General features: G+C 46.2%; 1 protein-coding gene across 1 annotated transcript in view; it reads right to left on the bottom strand.

Moving 5' to 3' along the window:
* The window catches only part of LOC129700713 (tetraspanin-5), a 76,769-nt gene that overhangs the window by 51,947 nt on the left and 353 nt on the right, over nt 1-24,469 (bottom strand). The window lies entirely within an intron of this gene.

Below are 24,469 nucleotides of genomic sequence, written 5' to 3'. Positions count from 1 at the left end.
CGCAATGTACATTCTACGTGCTTACCACGAGTTTGATTTTTTTTTAACTCGGGAGACCTCTTGAATTACCTCGTACAGTGGGACAGGCCATTAACAGGTCCAGCTCCCGAGGAGGTTTAGTTTAGTTTAGTTTACTTTCTTATTATCACGTGCATCGAGGTACAGTGAAATGCTTTTGTTACGTGTTGTCCAATCAATGACTGTAAATGGCCACAATTAAGCCATCCACAGTACGCAGATAAAGGACAAAGGGTAAAGGAAATAACATTCAGTGCGAGATAAAGTCTGTTGAAAGGTCTCCAATGATATATATGGCAGGTCAGGACCGCACTGTTGTTGGTGAGACGACGGTTCGGTTGCCTGATAGCAGCTGGGAAGAAACTGTCCCTGAATCTGGAGATGTGTGTTTTCACACTTTTATACCCTGCGTGATGAGAGAAAGGAGGAGGGAGTGACCGGGGTGAGACTAGTCCTCGATTATGCTGGCAGCCTTGGACATTAGTTATAGTCATAAGCACAGAAACAGGCCCTTTGGCCCACCTCATCCATTGGCTTTGTCCCTCTCACCTTCAAACCGTGCCCTGTACTTTTAGTTCTGGTTTAAAGACACAGCATGGACACAGGCCCTTCGGCCCACCGAGTCCATGCCGACCAGCGATCACCCGTACACTACTTCTATCCTACAAACTAGGAACAATTTACAGAAGCCAACTAACCTACAAACCTGCTCGTCCTTGGAATGTGGGAGGAAACCGGAGCACCTGGAGGAAACCCACGCGGTCACAGACAACACCGGTAGTCGGGATCGAACCCGGGGCTCTGGCAGAAACCCAGGTAAAACAGCACTTCTACCGCTGCACCACAGAGCCACCCCTCTGCAATTTCTAGCCTGAGAGAAAGATTCTGGTCCTATCTATGCCCCTGACTGAGCTAACACCCAGTTGCAGACACACTCGATGGCAACGCCTGATGTATTGCCAGCAACCTTCTGATCTCTGCTTGGACTTCCTTCTTTCAGGAACCTTATGAGGCCGACTGTTATTTTTAATTAGTTGCACTTCTCGTTCTGCAACGGTATAAAATGTTAAAGAATTTAAGTGGCTGCTCAAAGCCCGAGATTAATGGACAGTCTTGGCTTACGTGGTCATGCATTTGGTCTGCAATGAGGAAATGGTTCTTCCCTCAAAATTTTCCCAGGGTCGAGAATTCTTAAACTAGAATCTCTGAAACATTGGAGGTTATGGGAAGACCTGATAGCAGTATTTTAAATTATCAGAGGCAAAGACAGTGTAGACAGTCAGAACCATTTCCCCAGCATGGAAATGTAAAAAACTAGAGGGCACAGCTTTAAGGTGTGAGGGACAAAGTTTAAAGGAGATGTGCAGGTCAACTTATTTTTCTCACAGAGGGTGGTGGGCACCTGGGTTGGTCTGCCAGGTACGACAGTGGCATTTAAGAGGATTTTGGGGAACCTGATAGAAGTATATAAAATTATCAGACATTGATAGGGTAGACAGTATGAACTGTTTGCAAGGATGGAAAAAAAAACAAATAGTAGAGGGCACAGCTTTAAGGTGAGAGGGGCAATGTTTAAAGGCAATTATAGGAAGGATGTCAACAAAATAGAGAGCGTACAGAGGAGATTTACTAGAATGTTGCCTGGGTTTCAGCAACTAAGTTACAGAGAAAGGTTGAGTAAGTTAGGTCTTTATTCTCTGGAGCGCAGAAGGTTGAGGGGGGACTTGATAGAGGTCTTTAAAATGATGAGAGGGATAGACAGAGTTGACGTGGACAAGCTTTTCCCCATTGAGAGTAGAGAAGATTCACACAAGAGGACATGACTTCAGAATTAAGGGACAGAAGTTTAGGGGTAACATGAGGGGAAACTTCCTTACTCAGAGAGTGGTAGCGGTGTGGAATGAGCTTCCAGTGGAAGTGGTGGAGGCAGGTTCGATTTTATCATTTAAAAATAAATTGGATAGGTATATGGATGGGAAAGGAATGGAGGGTTATGGTCTGAGTGCAGGTAGATGGTGAAAATAATTGTTCGGCACGGACTTGTAGGGCCGAGATGGCCTGTTTCCTTGCTGTAATTGTTATATGGAGATATGCGGAGACTTACACAATGGGTGCCAGGAACAAACTGTGGGATGATGGTAGAGGCAGATATGATTGTGGCATTTGAGATGCTTCTGGATAGGAACATGGCTATGCAGGGATTGGAGGGATATGAATTTTATGTTCAGGCAGATAAGAGTAGGTCTTTGCATGATCTTCGGCACAGGCATTGTGGGCCGAAGGGCCTGTTCTTGTGCAGTACTGTTCTACGTTCAACAGGCTTAAGGTGAGAGGTGAGACATTTGAGGGGGACTTTTGGGGAAACTTTTTCCACTCAGAGAGTGGTCCACAGGGTAGTCCATATCAAGAGTGAGCTGCCAAAAGAAGCAATAAAAGCCGATACAATTATGACTTTCAAAAGGCATTTAGACAGATACTAGACTAAGTGGGACCCGTTGGGTCCTATGTTCACACGGGAGGGCTGGTCCCCCGACGCAATATTCCACTTCTCCACCAATTCCAATATTGGTGGCCAGTGGGGGAGCTTTCTGGAGAGCTGGTATGGGTGTTGTTGGCTGCAGGGACTACTGGTCTCCAGAGGGCTAGTATAGACATTGTGGGCCAAATGGATTCTTGGGGTGACAGCTCAGTCCCTCAAGCCTGAAGTGCTGATAGCTCACTCACGGCTGGTGGGCTGGCAGTTGACTCACGGCTATTCCTTGAAATTCCATTCCTCTTCGAGTAGGGTGCAAGGCCACAAAATTCAAGTGCAGTTTCATACCACTTCAAGCAGGGTGCAAGGTCACTAATTTCAAGTGCAGTTTCATACCATTTCATGCAGGGTGCAAGGCCACCACATTCAAATGCAGTTTCATACCATTTCAAGCAAGGTGAAACCACCATAAAACCACACAAAACACCGCACTCACAGTTCAGTAGATATTCAGTGTGTTCAGTTGATTCGCAGCTCAACTTACCGGGGTAACTTTCTCAAAGGCCTTACTAAAATCCATGTAGACAACATCTATCGACTCAATTACCTTCGTCTGCTCCTAAAAAAACTCAAAGCTAGTGAGACATGATCGACCATGTACAAAGCCTTGCTGAATGTCCTAATTAACTCATTATCTTCCAAATAGGAGCAAAACCTATCCCAAAGATTGGTTGCCATGAAGTTTGTTAACTTTCATCAATCTGATAACTTAAGAGTTTAGTTTAGAGAAACAGTGTGGAAACAGGCCCAGCAGCCCACCAAGTCCATGCTGACCAGTGATCACTAGCTCTATCCAACACACTAGGGACAATTTACCTACAAACCTGCACGACTTTGGGACATGGGAGGAAACCGGAGCACCTGAAGGAAACCCACGTGGTCACACGGAGAACGTGCAAACTCTATACAGACAGCACCTGTAGTCAGGACCGACTCCTATTAGTTTAGTTTCAAGATACAGCATGGAAACAGGCCCTTTGGCTCATCCAGTCCACACCAACCATCAATCACCCGTTCACACCAGTTTTATGTTATCCCACTTTCTCATCACTCCCTACACACTCGGGACAATTTACAGAGGACCAATTAACCCACACGTCTTTGGGATGTGGGAGGAAACCGGGACACCCAGAGACTGCAACCTGCAAACTTACAAACCAACCCTTTTCCATTTACGTACTAGTTATTTATATATATCACAAACAGCAGAGGTCCCAGCACAGATCCCTGTGAAATTCCACTACGATAATCGATTTATTGTGTTTACATACATGTTGTGCTGCTGCAAGTAAGAATTTCATTGTTCTGTTTCAGTACATATGACAATGAAGCACCCCTGACCTTTCCCATCCATGTCCTTGTCCAATGTCTTTTAAATGTTGTTATAGCACCTGCCTCAACTAGTTGCCCTGGCAGCTCTTTCCATATCCCCACCACACAATACTCGGGTCAGGCAGGATCTTGTTGAATAACCAAGGAACTACAGATGCTGGTTTACAACAAAGTACACCAAACATCATTGAGACTAGCTCAATTCATATGACAACTTTCAGTAATCTTTATGTTGAAATGCCCGAGTACAAACCTTTATCAGCATAACAAATGTTTTAAACATACCATGTCACGGTTCAACATAGAAATCATTCTGCTTTTCCAGTATTTGTCAATTCCTTCAAATAGATATTTCACATGCTGCTTTGATACTTGGCAGCAAAGGAACTTTCAGCCCCATCTGGTCAAATTGGAAACATATGGACCTCTCTTGGATTAGCAAGGAATCAACAATCTGCAGCCAAGAGACTGAAACGGAGAAACAGATCCAAAGAAACTTTAGTAGTTTAGAGAGACAGCGCCTAAACAGACCCCTCGGCCCACCGAGTCCATGCAGCCCGGCAGTCACCCTGTACATTAACACTATCCTACACATTCGGAACAATTCTACCAAAGCCAATTAACCTACAAATCTGCACGTTTTTGGAGTGTGGGAGGAAACCAGGGCACCTGGAGAAAACCCACAGTCACAGGGAGAATGTACAAACTGCGTACAGACAGCACCCATAGTCAGATCGAACCCGTGTGTCTGGCGCTGTAGGGCAGCAACTCTACCCGTGCTCCACCATGCCACCCAAACTTCTCAAGAACCCATCTGCATTCTTCTGCACACAAGAGGAAAATAATCTGCCTCTGCAAAGACAAGACTGGAGTAGGAAATGGTTGAATGAAATCTAACTTATTTGCCTCACGGCACCAGAGACCCTGGTTTGATCCGACACTCGGACGTTCTCGGTGTGGAGTTTGCACACTCACCCTGTGACAGCATGGGTTTCCTCTGGGTGCTCCAGTTTCCTCCCTCATCCCAGAGACGTGTGGGTTTGAAGGTTAGTTAGCCCTCTGCAAATTGTCCCCTGCGTGCAGGGAGTGGATGGGAAAGTGGGATAAAATAGAACTTGTGTGAACGAATAATCGGTGGCCGACAATCCACTTTGCAATTCCTCACACTGAAGTGTGAAGGCATGTTTAGTTTAGTTTAGAAATACAGCATGGAATCAGGCCTTTCGGCCAGGAATCTCTACAAGATTCTTTTGGTATTCTTCAAGGTATTTTTAAAGTGGGGATTGATAAGTTCTTGATTAGTTTTAGAGAATTAGCATGGAAACTGGCCCTTCAGCCCACTGAGTCCGTACCGACCAACAATCGCTCCGTACACTAGTTCTATCCTACACACGAGGAGGCAATTTACAGAAGCCAATTAACCTACAAACCAGTCGATACCCAAAATACCCGACTCCAACTCTTTGATTTCTTGTGTATCTGACTCGGATCCCGACCCCTAAATATAATGATTCTAAATCTGCTATGATGACATTACACAAGATGGCACTTCATAACTTACAAAATTCTTAAGGGGTTGGACAGGTTAGACGCAGGAAGATTGTTCCCGATGTTGGGGAAGTCCAGGACAAGGGGTCACAGCTTAAGGATAAGGGGGAAATCCTTTAAAACCGAGATGAGAAGAACTTTTTTCACACAGAGAGTGGCGAATCTCTGGAACTCTCTGCCACAGAGGGTAGTCGAGGCCAGTTCATTGGCTATATTTAAGAGGGAGTTAGATGTGGCCCTTGTGGCTAAGGGGATCAGGGGGTATGGAGAGAAGGCAGGTACGGGATACCGAGTTGGATGATCAGCCATGATCATATTGAATGGCGGTGCAGGCTCGAAGGGCCGAATGGCCTACTCCTGCACCTAATTTCTATGTTTCTATGTTTCTATAAGAACTACGTACATGAATCATCAGGCTAACTTTTAAACCCATGTCCTTAATAATTTGAGGAAACTTGTTTTAAGGGATTAGGTGGGTCAAGAGAACGTAGCCCCCCCCCCCCCCCTTAGTTTAGATTAGGTTGGGGGGGGGGGGGGTCAGGGGAACGCTGCCCCCCATTAGTTTAGGTTACTATACTTTTACCTAAATGAGCTCTGACCTTTTTTCCCCTTCATTACCCAACCCCTTACTAACCTTTCAACCTAGAATATTGTGCCAGGCATCCCACTGAAAGTAGAAATTATGGTTTGTATTGACGAAAAATTACCTGATTTTTTTGTCAAGATGAGTGTTTACTGCTGTTGAGAAAGAATGAATTATCACTGACGATTTTCATTTGCAGTAAATCATGAAAATTCGTAATCGGAAATAATGTGTGCAGTATGTTTAAAAAGTGGGATTTTTTTCCCCATTTACGCAGTCTCTGAAAATTATGTTGAGGTCGGAGTCAGGACTATTTTACCGACTCCAGCAACACCAAAATTGTTCCCACTCCAATTCCTCTGCCCTGCTACAAACCCACATGTCTTTGGAATGTGGGTGGAAAATGGAGCATCCTCAGTCACAGGGAGTAACGTACAAACTGTTTTAGACAGCACCCGTAGTCAGGTGCAAACCTAGGCCTCTGGCATTGTAAGGCAGTAACTCTACCACTGCATCATTGTGCCGCTCATTTAGTAAGGGCATCAAAGATTCCAGGAAGGCTGGAGAATGGGTTTGAGTGGAAACAATAGATCGGCCAGGAGTTAATGGTGGAGCAGAGTAGATGGGCCAAACGGCTTAATTCTGTATCTACGTATTATGGTCTTATTCAAGCAGGTATTTCCAAAAGCGCATATCGACTGGATGGATGATGGCAGACCCTCTTATAACCATATAACAATTACAGCACGGAAACAGGCCATCTCGGCCCTACAAGTCCGTGCTGAACAACTTTTTTTCCCTTAGTCCCACCTGCCTGCACTCATACCATAACCCTCCATTCCCTTCTCATCCATATGCCTATCCAATTTATTTTTAAATGATACCAATGAACCTGCCTCCACCACTTCCACTGGAAGCTCATTCCACATCGCTACCACTCTCTGAGTAAAGAAGTTCCCCCTCATATTACCCCTAAACTTCTGTCCCTTAATTCTGAAGTCATGTCCTCTTGTTTGAATCTTCCCTATTCTCAAAGGGAAAAGCTTGTCCACATCAACTCTGTCTGGGAGCAACATACACAGTCACCTCGTTCTGGCACCATCTTTTAGTTTACTGTCACCGAGGTACAGTGAAAGGTTTTTTTGTCGCATTGTATCCAGTCAGCGGAAAGAGTACACATGATTACAATCCACAGTGTACAGATGTAGGATAAAGGGAATTAGCACAAGATAAAGGGAATTAGTGCAAGATAAAGTCCAGTTAAATCCAATTAAAGATAGTCCAAGGGGAACCACTCCCTAGTTGGTGAGTGGACAGAAACTGTCCCTGAATCTGGAGGTGTGCGTTTTCACGCTTCTGTACCTCCTGCCTGATGGGAGAGGGGAGAAGAGGGAGTGACCGGGGTGAGACTGGCCCTCAATTACACTGGTGGCCTTGCCGAAGCAGCATGAAGTATAGATGGAGTCAATGGAAGGGAGGTTGCTTTACATGATAGTCTGGGGCACGTCCACAACTCTGCAATTTCTTGCTGTCTTGGTTAGCACCGTTCCCCAACCATGCTGCGATTGAGGGGGGGTGGGGAACAGATCCATCCAAGACCGCAAGAAATTGCAAAGGGTTTCCCCACGGAGGGAACAAGATCAAATTCGGCATGGGTTCTCTGTATCACAATGACTCACCATTGAATGAGCATACTGCAAAACATTTATCACAGCGCAACATAATATACTGCCTCACCAATTGTCATGATGCCACAAGTCCCCACAGACTGACAGTTCATCCATTTCTTTATATGGTCCAGTGATTTACCTGACAATGACTGAAAAGTCAAAGCAAAACAGAATCATACCCAAATGCTATTCTTTCAGACAACTGGGAACTATGTCAGATTACCAGCATCAACTATATATCATCCCAGGCTCACAATAAATTTCAAGTACATAGTTTAGTTTAGTTTAGAGATACAGCGGGAAAACAGGCCCTTCAGCCCACCGAGTCTGCACTGATCAGCGATCACGCAGTAGACTAGCACTATCCTACACACTAGGACAATTTACAATTTTTACCAAAGCCAATTAATCTACAAACCTGCGCCTCTTTGGAATGTGGGAGGAAACCAGAGCACCCAGATAAAACCATTAGGAGGATGTACAAACTCCTTACAGACAGCACCCGTGGTCCGGATCAAATCCGGGTCTCTGGCACAGAACTCGAAAGCTGCCCATGTGGAGTTTGCATGTCCTCCCCGTGGGTATACTCCGGGTGCTCCAGTTTCCACCCACATCCTAATGATGTGTAGGTTGGAAGGTTAACTGGTCCTCTGTAGAATCCCCACTCCTCGCTGTGTAGGGAGTGGATGAGAAAGTGGGATAACATAGAACTAGCGTGAATGGGTGACCAATGTTGACTCAGTGGGCCAAAGGGCCCATTTCCATGCTGTATCTCCAGACTCTAATGTGCCCGTAAAGTTGCAGCAAGTAAGAATTTAATTGTTCCTGTCCTAGTATATATAATTAAACACTCTGAACCCTTGCTGAGTTTTCCATAACATGATGGTCAAAATACAGGAACAGCATCTAGAGGATAGCAGTTGGTCAAATGCAGAGATCAAGGGCATGGTGTGGAGGTAGGAATATGGTATTAAGAGAGAAAATCAACCACGGTTGAAAGGCAGACCAATTGGGTGTCAGATCAATTAGGAACTGATGACTTCAGTGCACCCTGGTTCAGTTAAACTATGCTTCCTGGTCAGATATTGTTTTATTCATTCAGTGGGAGTCAGTTCAACTTACTTTAGAGATACAGCATGGAAACAGGCCCTTCGGCCCACGGAGTCCAAGCTGATCATCGATCACTCGTGCACGAGTTCTATCCTATGTACTAGAGGCAACTTACACAAGTCAATTAACCTACAAACCCGCGTGTCTTTGGAATGTGTGAACAAATGCCCGGAGAAAACCCTCGCGGTTACAAGTAGAATGTTCAAACTACGTACAGACGGCACCCATGGTCAGGAATGAACCCAGGTCTCTGGCGTTGTGAGGCAGCAACTCTACCACTGCGCCATCAAGCCAACCCTTCGGCCTGCCCGGCTGAATTACTCCAACACTTTCTGTCTATCTAAAGATCACCAATCAGTGGGTAGAAAAAAACAAAAACCTTTGGGAAAAAAAAATCTTCACTTGACCTAGCAAATCATTACTATAGCAACGGGGAACATGAGAACAGGAGACGTCAAGGCATTATTTTTTGAGAAATATTTACCATGACGTATTCAATGAAAGTGAAATAAAAAACTGTTTGGAACCAAATTCTCAACCTGGCCTCGTTGACTGTGTCCTGTTGCCCTAGCAACCATTTACTCTAGATCAGTTCCTGAAATGATCCCCTCACCCAGCTTTGGACAATATGGGCAACGTGTCAGTCCTCGTACTGCCCAAATCACCTGTCAAGCTTCAAGGACAGGGCAGACCATTCAGCCCATCAAGACAGATGCTTAATTTGAAAGGAAACAAATACAAAAAGAGGGATGTAATGCTGAGGCTGTATAGGGTGATGGTCAGACCGCATCTGTAATATTGTGAGCAGTTTTGGGCCCAATATCTGAGGAAGGATAAGCTGGTGTTGGAGAGGGTCCAGAGGAGGTTTACGAGAATGATCCCGGGGATGACTGGGTTAACGTATGATGAGCGTTTGAAGGCACTGGGCCTGTACTCGCTGGAGTTTAGAAGGATGTGCAGGGATCTTACCGAATAGTGAAAGGCCTGCATACAGTGAATGTTTCCACTAGTGGGCAAGTCTAGGACCAGAGGGCACAACCTCAGAATAAAAGGACATACCTTTAGAAAGAAGATGAGTAGGAATTTCTTTAGTCAGAGGATGATCTGTGGATCATTGCTTTTAACAATACAATACAATACAATACAAATTTATTATCATTTGAGCCCCAGTGAGACTCAAACGAAATGTTGTTTCCACAGCCATACAAACAAAGACACTGTCTTACAGACATACACATAATTAAATTCACACAAACATCCATCACAGTGGACCCACTGTGATGGAAGGCAAGTCTTTTCTCTCCCCATTAAAAGGCTCATTGCAACATTTTCTTAAAAAAAGAGCTATATCTTTTTATTTCTCAATGGCTTTCTCAACTGTGCCCTGCACGTTTCGTTAAATTGGGCCTACAAGAGCCGCCGCCTCAATGCCGCCGCTAATATCACCACAGACCCACACCACCCTGGCCACACTCTCATCTCACAGCTACCATCGGGAAGGTGGTGCAGGAGCCTGAAAACCGTGACCTCCAGAACAGCTTGTTCGTGGCAACCATCAGGCTGTTGAACACTGCACCACACTAACCTCAACCCTACCTCAGCAACTAGAACTTGGTTTCACAATATGGAACGAGTTGCCACAGGGAAGAGCCGAGGCAGGTACTATAACGGCATTTAAAGGACTTGTACAGGTGTACGGATACAAAAGGTTTAGAGGGATATTGGCCAAACATGGGCAAATGCGACCAGCGTAGACGGGGCATCTGGGTTGGCATGGATGAGTTGGGCCAAAGGGCAAGTTTCTATACAGTACGACTCTTTGCCTCTATGACCCGACAAAGAACTTTGCTATGGTTGCACTATGTACTTTGGTTATATATTTATTATGTTACTTTGCATTACCTATTATTAATTCATTGTATTGTTGATTATTGTATATTTGTTTGTGTGCTATTGCTTTGATGGGCCTGTAAAGCAGCAGCAGCAGCAATTATAATTTTCATTGTTCCATTGCTGGTAGATGCAACACTCTTGCGTATTATATCCACACTTGTTATGTGTTCCTGTACCTGATTTAAACCGTCTCTCGTTTTCTCATGGAAGCATTAAGCTGCAATTCTTTGCATCAATGGTTTCTTCGTTATCACGTGTACCAAGGTACGGTGAAATACGTTTTTTTGACCCACAGCTCAGCAAGATAGTCGCCATATATAAGCACAATCCCCTTGTTAGTACAGAACAGCCCGCCGAGCCATATGCAGGAGTCGCCGTTTTGGCCACAAAGGCCCGTTGCAGCCATCGCCTCCATTCCGGTCATCCCATGAACCGTCGTCCCTCTCCTTGCCCGGCCACCTTCAGCCCTTGTTCCCCGGGGGGTGCCCCCCACAGCCGACCTTGAGGGAGCAGAAGGGAAGACACCCACCCGTTCTTCATACCAGCCCTTTGTACAGCATCTGCCGCTATCTCCCTCCATCCTTCTCTCCAGTTCCCGGTCTTCAGGGGTGAGCAGGGACCGGGCTCAGGGGCTTCCATCTCCGGGGTTAGGTTCTCAGTTCCACGGCGGGCGAGCCAGGCTTGCTGTTGGGATACAGCTGCAGCTCGCCGGGAGATGTTTGCTGTGCACGGCTCACGGGGAGGTAACTATGGGAGGGGAACGTGTTATCCCAGTGTCTGCCCATTCCACGCTCTCTCCAACGTCCCAATGCACCTCCGCTCGGTCCGCATTAACCAACTTGATCTCCCTGTGGCTCAGCCCTTCAACTCCCTCTCCCATTCTGAATCCGACCTTTCTGTCCTGGGCCTCCTCTGTGGCCAGAGTGAACACCACCGGAAATTGGAGGAGCAGCACCTTATATTTCGATTGGGCAGTTTACACCCCAATGGCATGAAGATTGACTTCTCTAATTTCCGGTAGCCCCCCCCCCCCCCCCCCCCCCCCCCCCCCCCCCCCCCCCCCCCCCCCCCCCCCCCCCCCCCCCCCCCCCCCCCCCCCCCTATTGTCTCTTCCTATTCTCAGCTCTCCCTCAGCCCTCTGACTCCTCCTCTTCCATTCTTCCCCCCCCCCCACCCCCCCCCCCCCCCCCCCCCCCCCCCCCCCCCCCCCCCCCCCAACCCTACATCAGATCAGTCTTTGGCCCGAAACGTTACCCATTTCGTTCGCTCCATAGATGCTGCCGCACCCGTTGAGTTTCTCCAGCACTTTTTTCTACCTTCGATTTTCCAGCATCTGCAGTTCCTTCTTAAACATCCCAATGTCACTCACGGCTCTCCTCACTGTTCATAACGCTTAATTTCTTCTCAATCCACAACTTGAAACATCTTGACTGAGCAAACATTGCAGCTGATTAAATATTAATCTAGTTACTGCACTCTGCAATGTCTGCTGTGGCTCATAATACAGTGCAGCACTGGAACAGGCCCTTCATCCCATAACATACGTGCTGAATATGATGCAAATTTAAACTAATCTCCTCTGCCTGCACATGATCCATAAGATAAATGCATAAGCTCCAGGAGCACGAGTAGGCCATTGGGCCCCATCGAGTCTACTCCACCGTTTATTCATGGCTGATCCATCTTTCCCTCTCAACCCCATTCACCTGCCTTCTTCCCTTGACACCTGACACCTTTGCTAATCAAGAATTTGTCAATACCCACTAACTTGGCCCCCACAGCCTTCTGTGGCAATAAATTCCACAGATTCACCGCCCTCTGAATAAAGAAATTCCTCTTCATCTCCTTTCTAAAGGTGCATCCTTTTATTCTGATGCTGTGGCCTCTGGTCCTCCTATATCCCTCCATTCCCTGCACTTCCATGTGCTTATCTAAAAGCATCTTGAATGCCACTATGGTATCTGCCCCCACCACCACCCCTGGCAGCGCAGGCCAGGCTCCCACCACCCTGTGAAAAAAGCTTGCCCCTCCTTTAAACTTGAACAATTTTCCCCCCTTTCATATTAATGCTATGCCCTCTACCCTATCTATGCTTCTCGTCATTTTATATACTTCTATCAGGTCTACCCTCAGCTTCTGACATCCCAGAGAAACCAATCCAAGTTGGCATGCTCTTAATTCCGTCAAGAGGGTTCAATTCCCACTCATACTGTAGGGTGGATGGTGCTGCCAGGATGCAGTCCCTTCTGCCCAACTTGCCCATGCCAACCACAATGCCCCTACACTAGTTTACTTTAGCTTATTATCACATGTACCGAGTTGCAGTGAAAAGCTTTTTTACCCCCCCCCCCCATTCCCACTTGCCGACGTTTGGTCCATATCCCCCCTAAACCGTTCTGTGCACAAAATGAGACAGAAGTGACACCACGAGGCTGGGTAAAGATCAGATGTTGAGCGGCAGAAGCAAGGGCTGAACTGTCCACTCCACTGCTGACCTCGCACTGAACATCTGCAGTGGACATTCTGGGCCTCAGGCTGCCCTCGAACTGGAGCGGGCATGTAGAATATAGAACAGTACAGAAGATAGACACAAAATGCTGGAGTAACTCAGCAGCTCAGGCAGAATCTCTGGAGAACATGAATAGGAGATGTTTCCAGTCTGAATTCTTCTTCAGCCCTTCTTGACTCTGGAGAAGGGTTACGACCCAAAACGTCACCCATTCCTTTTCTCGAGAGATGTAGCCAGACCCGCTGAGCTATTCCAGGATTTTGCGATTATCTTCGATATGAAACCAGCATCTGAAGTTCCTTCCTACACATAGAACAGCACAGGAACAGGTTCTTTGATTCACAATGTCTGTGCCAAACACAATGCCATGTTAAACTAATCTCCTCTGCCTGCATGTGATCCATATCCAACATGCCCTGTATATCCATGTGCCTATCCAAAAGTCTCCTAAACACCACCATCATATCTGCCTCTACCACCGCCCCTGGCAGCGCGATCCAGGCACCCATCACACTCTGTGTAAAAAAAACGCCCACATCTTCTCTAGCCCATCACCTTAAACCTATGCCCTCTAGTAGTTTTAATACAGCCACCTTGCGTTTTACATGTGTTTGCTGGATGCATTCCTGAAATAACAGGCTTGTTCCTTTAATGCCAAAGTCTGATTTACTGTACGCGGTGGTATTTTTGGAAAAACATGCTCAAATTTACCGCTGACAGCATAGTCAGGATTTTGTTTACTATGCGCGCTTTTGAATTACAGGCTGCTTTTCAAGCACGTAACCCCTGCTTAAAACATGACGTTATTGCATTACAGGGCTGGCACAGGCTCAGGCCGGCTGCTGTAGATGGCTCGCCAGTCTCACAGTTAGGCAAGGGCCCTCAAGCTCCCTGGTTGCTGCAAGGTTTGCAGTTCCTGTGACACAGCCTTGGAACCCGTGATAATGCGTGCATGCTCTGCCTGCTAATGCACTCATCAATGCAGCAGCAGAGTACGCTTGCAAATTGCCACCAGGCTCTGTAGGTATACGTCACTGCAAGCAATCTGCCCAACTCCAAACACCTCCCACACTTAAAAATCTACTGAGGGCTCAGTTTAGTTTATTGTCACGCGTACCGAGATTGTTGCGTGCTAACCTGTCAGTGGAAAGACAATACATGATTACAATCGAGCCATCCACAGTGCACAGATACATGATAAAGAGAATAATGTGAACAAGTTTAGTGCAAGATAAAGTCCAGTAAAGTCTGATCAAACATAGTCCAAGAGTCTCCATTGAGGTAGATAGTAACAAAGGACTGCTCTCTAGTTGTTGATGGGATAGTTCAGTTGCCTGTTAACAGCATGGAAGAAACTGTCCCTGAATCTGGAGGTGTGTGTTTTCATACTTCTATACCTTTTGCCCGATAGGAGAGGGGAGTGACTGGGGCACAACCCGTCCTTGATTATGCTGGTGACCTTGCTGAGGCAGCGCGAGGTGTAGATGGAGTCAATGGAAGGGAGGTTGGTTTGCAGTTTAGTTGGTGGTTAGTTCAGTTTGGAGGACAGCATGGAAACAGGCTCTTCAGCCCACAAAGTCCGCTTCGACCATCGATCACGCGTTCACAATAGCTGAATATTATCCCACTTTCTCATCCACTCTTGTGTCTTTTTCGTAACCCAGCATCTAAATCTTAAAATGATCATCCTTATTTTCCACAAACTCTCTGGAAGCACAAGTTTCTAATCCCAATGCATCTGCACTGCAAAAACATTATGCATTTGGCCATTCAGCTCCTCATTCCTGCTGGCAATTCAATAAGATCAAAGCAAATCTCTGTCATGTTAACCATCTATGTCATGAATTCATAGGTTATAGGAGCAGAATTAAGCCATTTGGCACCAAGTCTACACCAATCAATCATGGCTGGTCTATCTTTCCCTCTTAACCCCATTCACCTGCCTTCACCCCATAACCCCTGACATCCGTACTAATCAAGAATCTGTCAATTTCCACCTTAAAAATATCCACATACAAAAATCTTTCAACGTGTCTCAAATGGGCAACCCCGTGGCCCCGTGGGGTGAAGAATCCCAAAGGTTCATCCAGAGAAAATCCACGCAGTCACTGGGAGAATGTATAAACTCGCAACAAAGGATAGCACGCAACAAAAGTTTTTCATTCTACCTTGGTACATGTGACAATAAACTAAACTCAACTCTGTACAGACAGCACCCATAGTCAGGATCGAATCCAGGTCTCAGGCACTGTAAGGCAGCAGCACTGTTGTTAAGACACTGTGTCGTCCATTAAGACACTCGAAACGACCACTTTGACCCAGCTCTCGGTAACTGGTGTTAAACTTTCCCTAACTGGCGCAGTGTCAATACTGAAAAGTTTGTAACATCAGAGTCGTACAGCACGGAAACAGACCCTTCAGTCCAACTCATTCATGCCAACCAAAGATGCCCCATCTAAGCTCGACCCATATCTCTCTAAACCTTTCCAATCCTTTTCAATCCTGGCTGGCCCCCCAACGCAATATTCCACCTCTCCACCAATTTCAATATTGGTGGCCAGTGGCGGGGGGGGGGGCTTTCTGGAGCACTAGTATGGGTGTTATGGGCCGAACGGACTGGTTTCCAGATGGCTAGAAAGGACATTGTGGGCCGAATGGATTCTTGGGCTGGCAGTTCACTCACTCACGGCTGGTGGGCTGGCAGTTCACTCACTCACGGCTGGTGGGCTGGCAGTTCACTCACTCACGGCTGGTGGGCTGGCAGTTCACTCGCTCACGGCTGGTGGGCTGGCTGTTCACTCACTCACGGCTGCTGGGCTGGCAGTTAACTCGCTCACGGCTGTTGGGCTAGCAGTTGATTGACTCACGGCTGGTGGGCTGACAGTTCGCTCATGGCTTTTCCTTGAAAATCCATTTCAAGCAGAGTGCAGGCCACCAAATTCATTTCATACCATTTCAAGCAGAGTGCAGGCCACCAAATAAATTTCATACCATTTCAAGCAGAGTGCAAGCCACCACATTCATTTCATGCCATTTGAAGCAGAGTGCAGGCCACCAAATTCAAATGCAATTTCATACCATTTCAAGCAGAGTGCAGGCCATCAAATTCAAATGCAATTTCATACCATTTCAAGCAGAGTGCAGGCTACCAAATTCAAATGCAATTTCATACCATTCCAGCAGAGTGCAGGCCACCAAATTCAAATGCAATTCCATGCCATTTGGGCATTATACTCCTGATCCCCCAGAAGGGGCGTTACCTTCATCATGGTGATTGATAGGCGAGAGGACCAATCAGCTGATCCAAAGATTTTTTAAATATACATAACTTTTTTATTTTTCATTGATCTGAAAAATCCTCAGGGCTGCCTCTGCGGAGGAGGACTGTGAGTAAGATGGCCAAAAATCATAGCTATATATGGTAGCGTTTTTCAAAAATCAATATACCGTGCAGACAGGAAGTGGTCAAGATGAGACTTTTAGTTATATAGATAGTACCTGATTCAACTACTTTCTCTGGCAGTTCATTGCATATACCCACCATCCTCTGTGTGAAAACGTTGCACCCCGGGTTCCTATTAAATCGTTCTCCACTCACTTTAAACCCATGTCCTCTTGTTCTTTAATCTCCTACCCTGTGCATTTACCAGATCTATTCCCCTCATAATTTTGTACACCTCAAATAAGATCACCCCTTGGCCTCCTGCATTCCAAGGAATAAAGTTCTAGCCTGCTCAACCTCTCCCAATAGCTCAGACCCTCAATTCCTGGCAACATCCTTGTAAATCGTTTCAGTGCTCTATCCAGCTTCTTCACACATCTCTTCACAGATGCTGGCCTGACCTGCTAAGTATCTTGTGTTTTTATTTACTTTAGCGTCAGTGCTATTTCGGGAGCATTGAATGCGGTGCCAAGGAATCCTTCGCTCACCATATTTAAGTTACCGTGGTAATGCAACTCATTGCTGTTCCCAGGGAGAATTAATTAGATGTTCTACGCCCCTCTTCCCTGCATGTGAAATTTATATTGTTACACGGAGCAGCTTGGTGGTGCAGCGGTAGAGTTGCTGCCTCACGGCGCCAGAGACCTGGGTTCGATCCTGACTACGGGTGCTGTCTGTACGGTGTTTGCACATTCTCCCTGTGACCGTGTGGGTTTTCTCTGGGTGCTCCGATTTCCTCCCACATTCCAAAGACGTGCAGGTTTGTCATGTAAATTGCCCCCTGGGGTGCAAGATATTACTAGTGCATGGGGTGATCGATGGTCGGCGTGGACTCGATGGACCCGTTTCCTGCCGTATCTCTAAGTCAATTGGTGGATCCAGGGATTTTTTATTGGTTATGTTAAACGGTCCTTGTTCCAAACTTAAACTGGTACCATCTCTCAACTCTTTCTCCACTGCATCGATGCCTGTATCAAGGCTGCCTCCTGCCCCCATGCAGAACTTGTTGACTTCGAACAAGTCTAACATCACTAACTTCCACCCGGCCCTCAAATTCACTTGGATTGTCTCAGACACCTTTCTCCCCTTTCTTGATCTCTCCGTCTCCATCACAGCAGAAAAAATATCAACTGATACCTACTACAAACCCACTCACTCCCACCGTTACCTGGACTACACTTCATCCCACCCTGGCCCATGCAAAGACTCAATCCCCTTTACTTAATTCCTGTGTCTTCACCGTGTTTGCTTCCACGACGAGGCTTCCTATTCTGGGACATCTGAGATGTCCTCTTCCTTTAAAATTACATTTGGAATTCTAAAGTACCACCAAGTCAACCGGGTGGCGCCAGCAGTGGCTTGGACCACGAGAGGCTTGACCCGAGACTGCGAGCTCCACGATGTTAAGTCTTCGAACAACAATCTGTCTGTCCCTTCCTTCTTTGTTGTGTTTTAGTATGTGTTAAATGTATGTTTCACTGTTTTTTTAGCTTGTTTTATGTAGGGGGTGGTGGTGGGGGGGAGGATCTCTTACCTTGACAGAGATGCGCTTCCCCCCCCCCCCCCCCCCCCCCGTATCGAATCTCCATCCGCACTGCGGCCAAACATTGAGGAGCCGGCGGCCTCTGCTGGAGTCCAACTTCGGGAGCTCCAATCGCGGGAGCCTACAGACTTAACATCGTGGAGCTCGCAGTCTCAGGTCAAGCCTCTCGCGGTCCAAGCCACAGGAGCTTCGACCGCCCCAACGCAGGAGCTTCGATCGCTCCGACTGCGAATGGTTCGACTGCTCCGACCACGGGAGAATAAAGAGGAAGAAGATTGGACTTTATCGCCTTCCATCACAGTGAGGAATGTGGGGAATCCACTGTGGCGGATGTATATGTTAACTTTCATTTAGTTCTTTGATCCTTTTTTTGTATGGCTGTATGGTAATTCACATATCACTCTGTACCTTAATGGTACATGTAACAATAAGGACCTTTGAACCTCTGAAGTGACTCATTTTCTTTGATGTGTTTCATGTTTTTGCATGCTTCAGTGAGATGCCTCTTCCAGCTAATCTGGTGACAGTAAATGACTCACTGTGACAATCCAAAACCTCTCCAACCTTTTCACAACTGTTCATAAGAAGAGTCTTTTGCCCCAGAGTAGGAGAATCAAGAAAACGGAGGAGACAGGTAAGGGGGGGAGATTTAATATGAACCAGAAGGGTAGCATCTTTTACACAAAGTGTGGTGAGGGTAAGGAGCAATCTGTTGGTGGAGGTAGTTTGACTTTTTAACGTATTAAGGGTGTCAAAGGTTACAGGGAGAAGGCAGGAGAATGGGGTTGAGAGGGAACGATAGATCAGCCATGATTGAATGGCAGAGTAGACTGTAAGGACCAAATGGCTCAATTCTGCTCCTGTGACTTATGAAAGAGCTGCCGGAGGAGGTAGTTGAGGCAGGTTACTATCATAACATTTGATAGACATTTGGACAGGTACATGGAGAGGATAGGTTTAGGGGGATATGGGCCAAAGGCGGGCAGGTAGGACTAGTGTAGATGGGGCACGTTAGTCGGCAAGGTCAAGCAGTGCCGAAGGGCATTGTTTCTGCACTATAGCACCCTAGGAACGCTGCTTCAAGTAGCCCATTTAAACAAAAAAATATATAAGCAATAAAATGATATTGCAATTCTTGCTAACACTTTTTATGTTATAGATAAATATTAATTGGCATCACCAATTTCCTGGAACACCAAGATTACTGGAGGGAGGAAGGGATGATCAAATGGTTTATCCAGGGATGAATCCCCAGAGCAATCTAATACACGCAACAGATTTCAATGGATGTTATTCTGGGCTCCAGGAAACCATGGGAAATAGTACTACACAGAATAAGTCAATTAAGGCTGGTGGTATGCGCTGGCACTTCACAATCATGTTGCAATCCTACTGATAAGCAGCAGATTACTTAGAACAGAGAACAACTGCGTGCAGTTCTGGTCATCCCATTACAGGAAGGATGGGAAGGCTCTGGAGAGGGTGCAGAGGTGGTTTACCAGGATGCTGCCTGGATTATGGGGTTTCAGCTACAGGGATAAATTGGATAGACTTGGATTGTTGTCCCTGGAACGGTGGTTGAGGGGAGACTTGATAGAAGTATGTAAAATTACGAGGCATAGATAGGGTAGACGGGGAGAACTGGGGTGGATATGTCTAACATTAATGGGCATTGCCACAAGGTGAAAAGGAGAAAGTTTAATGGAGATGTGCGGGGCATGTTTTTTTTAAACACAGGGAGTGGTCGGGGCCTGGAATGCGTTGCCAGCGGTGCCGTTTAAGAAGCTTTTAGATAGGCACATGGGATTGCAGGGAATAAAGGGATATGGATCATATATAGGCAGATTAAATAAGTTTAACAGGACATTGTGTTTGGCACCAACATGTTGTGTGCCAAAGGGCCTTTCCTGTGCTGTACTGTTCTATGCTCTAGAGCAGCACACAAACAGGCACTTCAGCCAACAATATCTGTGCCAAGTACGATGCTAATTTCCTCTGCCTGCATGTGATTCATACTCTCCATATCCATGTACCCATCTAAATGTCTCGTGAGAGTCACTGTTGTACCTGCTTCCACCACTACCCCGGCAGTGTTCCAGGCCCCAGCCCCCTACTCAGTGTATATAAACTTGCCCCTCTCATCTTCTTTAAACTTTGCCCCTCTCATCTGAAGACTATACCCTCTAGTCCTTGACACTTCCACCCTGCAATGAAGGTTTCAGGTTCCACCCCCCCCCCCTATTTGTTCATCCATCTTCTTCGAGTTAAACGCAGGTAGATGGGACGAGTGTAGATGGGAGGTGTTTGGCGTGAGCAAGTTGGTCCGAAGGGCCTGTTTCCACACTGTATGTCGATGTAGGGGAAGAATGGCAGGGTTACCATTTAAGGTCAACAAGAGACAATTCATCACACCTGACAAAGGGCCCCTCACCTGAAACATTAACACTGTTTTCCACTCTCTCTGGAAGCTGCCTGCCCAAGTATTTCCAACATTTATTTTGTATCTAACACACCTAGAGAGTACATAACACCTTCACACACATAGATTCATAGCGAGTGGAAACAGCTCCTATGTCCCAACATGTCCACGTTGACCAACATGTCCCATCTACACTCCTCCAACCTGCCTGCATTTGGCCCATATCCCTCAAAAACTATCCTTTCCATGCATCTGTCTGGATGTTTCTTAAACTACTTCATGTTTCTTAAACTGGCCTCAACGACTTCATCTGTCAGCTTGTTCCATCCACCATCGTTCGTGTGAAAAATCTTTAATCTTTCTCCCCTCACTTTAAACCTAAGACCACCGGTTACCGACTCCCCTACTCTGGGCAAGTGACTGTGCGTTTACCTGATCTCATCCGCTCATGATTTTGTACACCTCTATAAAATCATCCCTCATCCTCCTGCGCTGCAAGGAATGGAGTCCTAGCCTGCTCAACCTCTCCCTGTAGCACAGGCCCTCGTGTCCTGGCAACATCCTTGTAAATCTTCTCTGCACCTTTTCCTTAATGTTTCAACTTGTTCTAGAACATAGAACACTACAGTACAGGAACAGGCCCTTCGGCCCACAATGTTTGTAGTGGATTTTCATTTAAATTGTTTTCATATGCCGTCACATGATCCATATCCCTCCATTCCCTGCACTTCCATGTGCCTATCTAAAGCCTGGAATGCACTGCCTCCACCACCAACCCTGGCAGTACGTTCCAGGCCCCAACCACTCTTCCTGTACTCTTGTGGGAACGTCTCCCAAATCCGGCCCTAACTCTCGGATGCAGTTTCTCCAAAGCAGCAGCAAGTCATAAACTTGCACCAAATCAAATAAAAATTGAAAACAGAAAACATCATGCAAATTCCCACCTCTCCTGCAACACTTAAAGCCACACCCTCCAGCTGCAACACTGAGCAATACTTCCAAGATAATTCCAATTTTTTAATGTTGAAACTCTGAACTGACGCATCAATTAAAAACAAAACTTGGTCTCACTCCATATGAACGCATTCACTGTAGGAAGCAGTCATGTTTCTGGCCTTAAGGGGCACGTACACAATGGTTTCTACTGAAGATAGACACAAAATGCTGGAGTAACTCAGCGGGACAGGCATCTCTGGAAAGAAGGAATGGGTGATGTTTCAGGTCGAGTCCTTTCATCAGTCTCGATGAAGATGCTGCCTGTCCCGCTGAGTTACTCCAGCATTTTGTATCTATCTTCGGTGTAAGCCAGCATCTGCAGTTCCTTTCTACACAAGGACATGTTGGGCGGTGTGGGCAAGTTGGGTCGAAGGGCCTGTTTCCACACTATATCACTCTATGACAATGGTTTGTAGTTCAGGACCTGCCTTATACAGAAACAGGAAGATTTATGCACACACACAGATGCCTAGAGTGGATAAAGTGAACTGGATAGGGAGGATGTGGAGAGGATGTTTCCACTAGTGGGAGCATCTAGCACCAGAGGGCACAGCCTCAGAATAAAGGGACGAACCTTTAGAACGGAAGAATTGATTTCATCAGAGGGTGGTGAATCTGTGGAATTCATTGCCACAGACGGCTGTGGAGGCCAAGTCAATGGATATTTTTAAGATGGAGATTCACAGATTCTTGATTAGAAAGGGTGTCAGGGGTTATGGGGAGAATGGGATTGGGACGGAGAGATAGATCAGCCATGATGAATGGCAGAGTAGACATGATGGGCCGAATAGCCTAATTCTGCTCCTAACACCTCCAAGTTTGCAGATGACACAAAGCTGGGAGGCAGTGTGAGTTGCGAGGAAGATGCTATGAGACTGCAGGGTGACTTGGATAGGTTGAGCGAGTGGGCAGATGCATGGCAGATGCTGTGTAATGTGGATAAATGTGAGGCTATCCACTATGGTGGCAAGAACAGGAAGGCAGATTATTATCTGATTGGTGTCAGATTAGGAAAAGGGGAGGTGCAATGAGACTTGGGTGTGCTTGTACATCAGTCACTGAAAGTAAGCATGCAGGTACAGCAGGCAGTGAAGAAAGTTAATGGCATGTTGACCTTCATTGGGAGAGGTTTTGAGTTTAGGAGCAAAGAGATCCTACTGCAGTTGTACATGGCCCTGGTGAGATCGCATCTGGAGTATTGTGTGCAGTTTTGATCTCCTAATTTGAGGAGGAACATTCTTGCTATTGAGGGCGTGCAGCGTAGGTTCACCAGGTTAGTTCCCTGGATGGCAGGACTGACATATGATGAAAGAATGGGTCAATTGGGCCTGTATTCACTGTAATTTAGGATGAGAGGGGATCTTATAGAAGCATTAAATTCTTTAGGGATTCGACAGGCTAGATGCAGGAAAAATGTTCCCCATGTTGGGGGGAGTCCAGAACCAGGGGTCACAGTTTAAGAATAAGGGGTTGGCCATTTAGGACTGAGATGAAGGAAAAACGCCAGAGGATGAGGGTTCTTATAGAGGTATATAAAATCATGAGAGGAATAAATCTGGTAAATGGGGGGGGGGGGGGGGGGGGGGGGGGGAGATTTAAGAAGAACCCGAGGGGTAACCTTTCCACACCAAGTGTGGTGGGTGTATGGAATGAGCTGCCGGACAAGGTAATTGGGCAAGTTGGGCCGAAGGACCTGTTTTCATGCTGTAAGACTCTAAATGAAACCAAGCTCTAAATGCAAGCAAATGCGGCTAGCCCAGTATGCCAATTTGGTCGGCAAGAATACGGTGGGCTGAAGGGCATGAATGGATGCTGTACAGCTCTATGCCTCAATGACACACACACATACAGCTAGAGAGAAAGGAATATAATGCTTCATATTTTATTATAGTGTAGACTGTTCATCCCATAAACTCAATACTAGCTCTCAGAGAAATCCCATCAGCCCCACTTATTTCCACCATACTTATTCCCCCTCACCTGCCCACATGGAGATTGTATACAGTTATGAGTTGCATACGAATAGTTGGTTGGTGTGGGCAACTTTGGCCGAAGGGCCTGTTTCCGCGCTGTATGACTCTATGGTGAATCAGCATCTGCAGTTCTTTGTTTCCACGTGTTTCTACGTACTTTGTTCCCAGCATTTAAAGGCACTGGGCCTGTACTCGCTGTAGTTTAGAAGGATGAGAGGTGGGGGGGGAATCTCAAAGGTCCAGGGTCGTGAGTATGTGGAATTCATTGCCACAGATGGCTGTGATGGCCAAGTCAATTGACATTGTTAAGGTGGATATTGACAGATTCTTGATTAGTAAGAGTGTCAAGGTTTATGGGGAGAAGGCAGGAGAATAGGTTTGAGGGGGAAAGGTAGATCAGTCATGATTGGATTACAGAGTAGTCTTGATGGGCTGAATGATCTAAATCTGCTCCTAGAATTTACGAACTTATACAAAACATCACCAGTTAAACTAGTAAACCACTGCCTCTAATAAACATCACAATCAAATTAACTTTCTTTCAGATTATTATTTAACTAATTCCTGGTAAAGAACTGCAGATTTTGACCATTCAGTATAAAAGTGCGAGAGACAGGATTTACTGTAATGTTAAGATGCCAGGGAGCCTTGCATAATCTACAAGTCGCAATTTGTTTTGGAGTCTGCAATGGATAAAGGACACAAATAACTTCTAACGATTATCAAGCAATGAAAAAAACAAATACACTGGTGCAATTTCACCAAAAAAAATCTTTAAAACTTTTTTTTACACAAAATGTAAAAATGGGAATGCAGTGTTTGTGGACGGCTTCCTCGCAGGCCCTGGGGGTTCTCTATGTTTCACACACACAAAGACCCTCTTGTACTCTCTCCGTCTCG

The sequence above is a fragment of the Leucoraja erinacea genome, chromosome 1 (assembly GCF_028641065.1).
Source record: "Leucoraja erinacea ecotype New England chromosome 1, Leri_hhj_1, whole genome shotgun sequence".
Taxonomy (NCBI): domain Eukaryota; kingdom Metazoa; phylum Chordata; class Chondrichthyes; order Rajiformes; family Rajidae; genus Leucoraja; species Leucoraja erinaceus.
The sequence above is the reverse complement of the archived record's forward strand: the minus strand, read 5'-3'. Positions and strand labels throughout refer to the sequence as shown.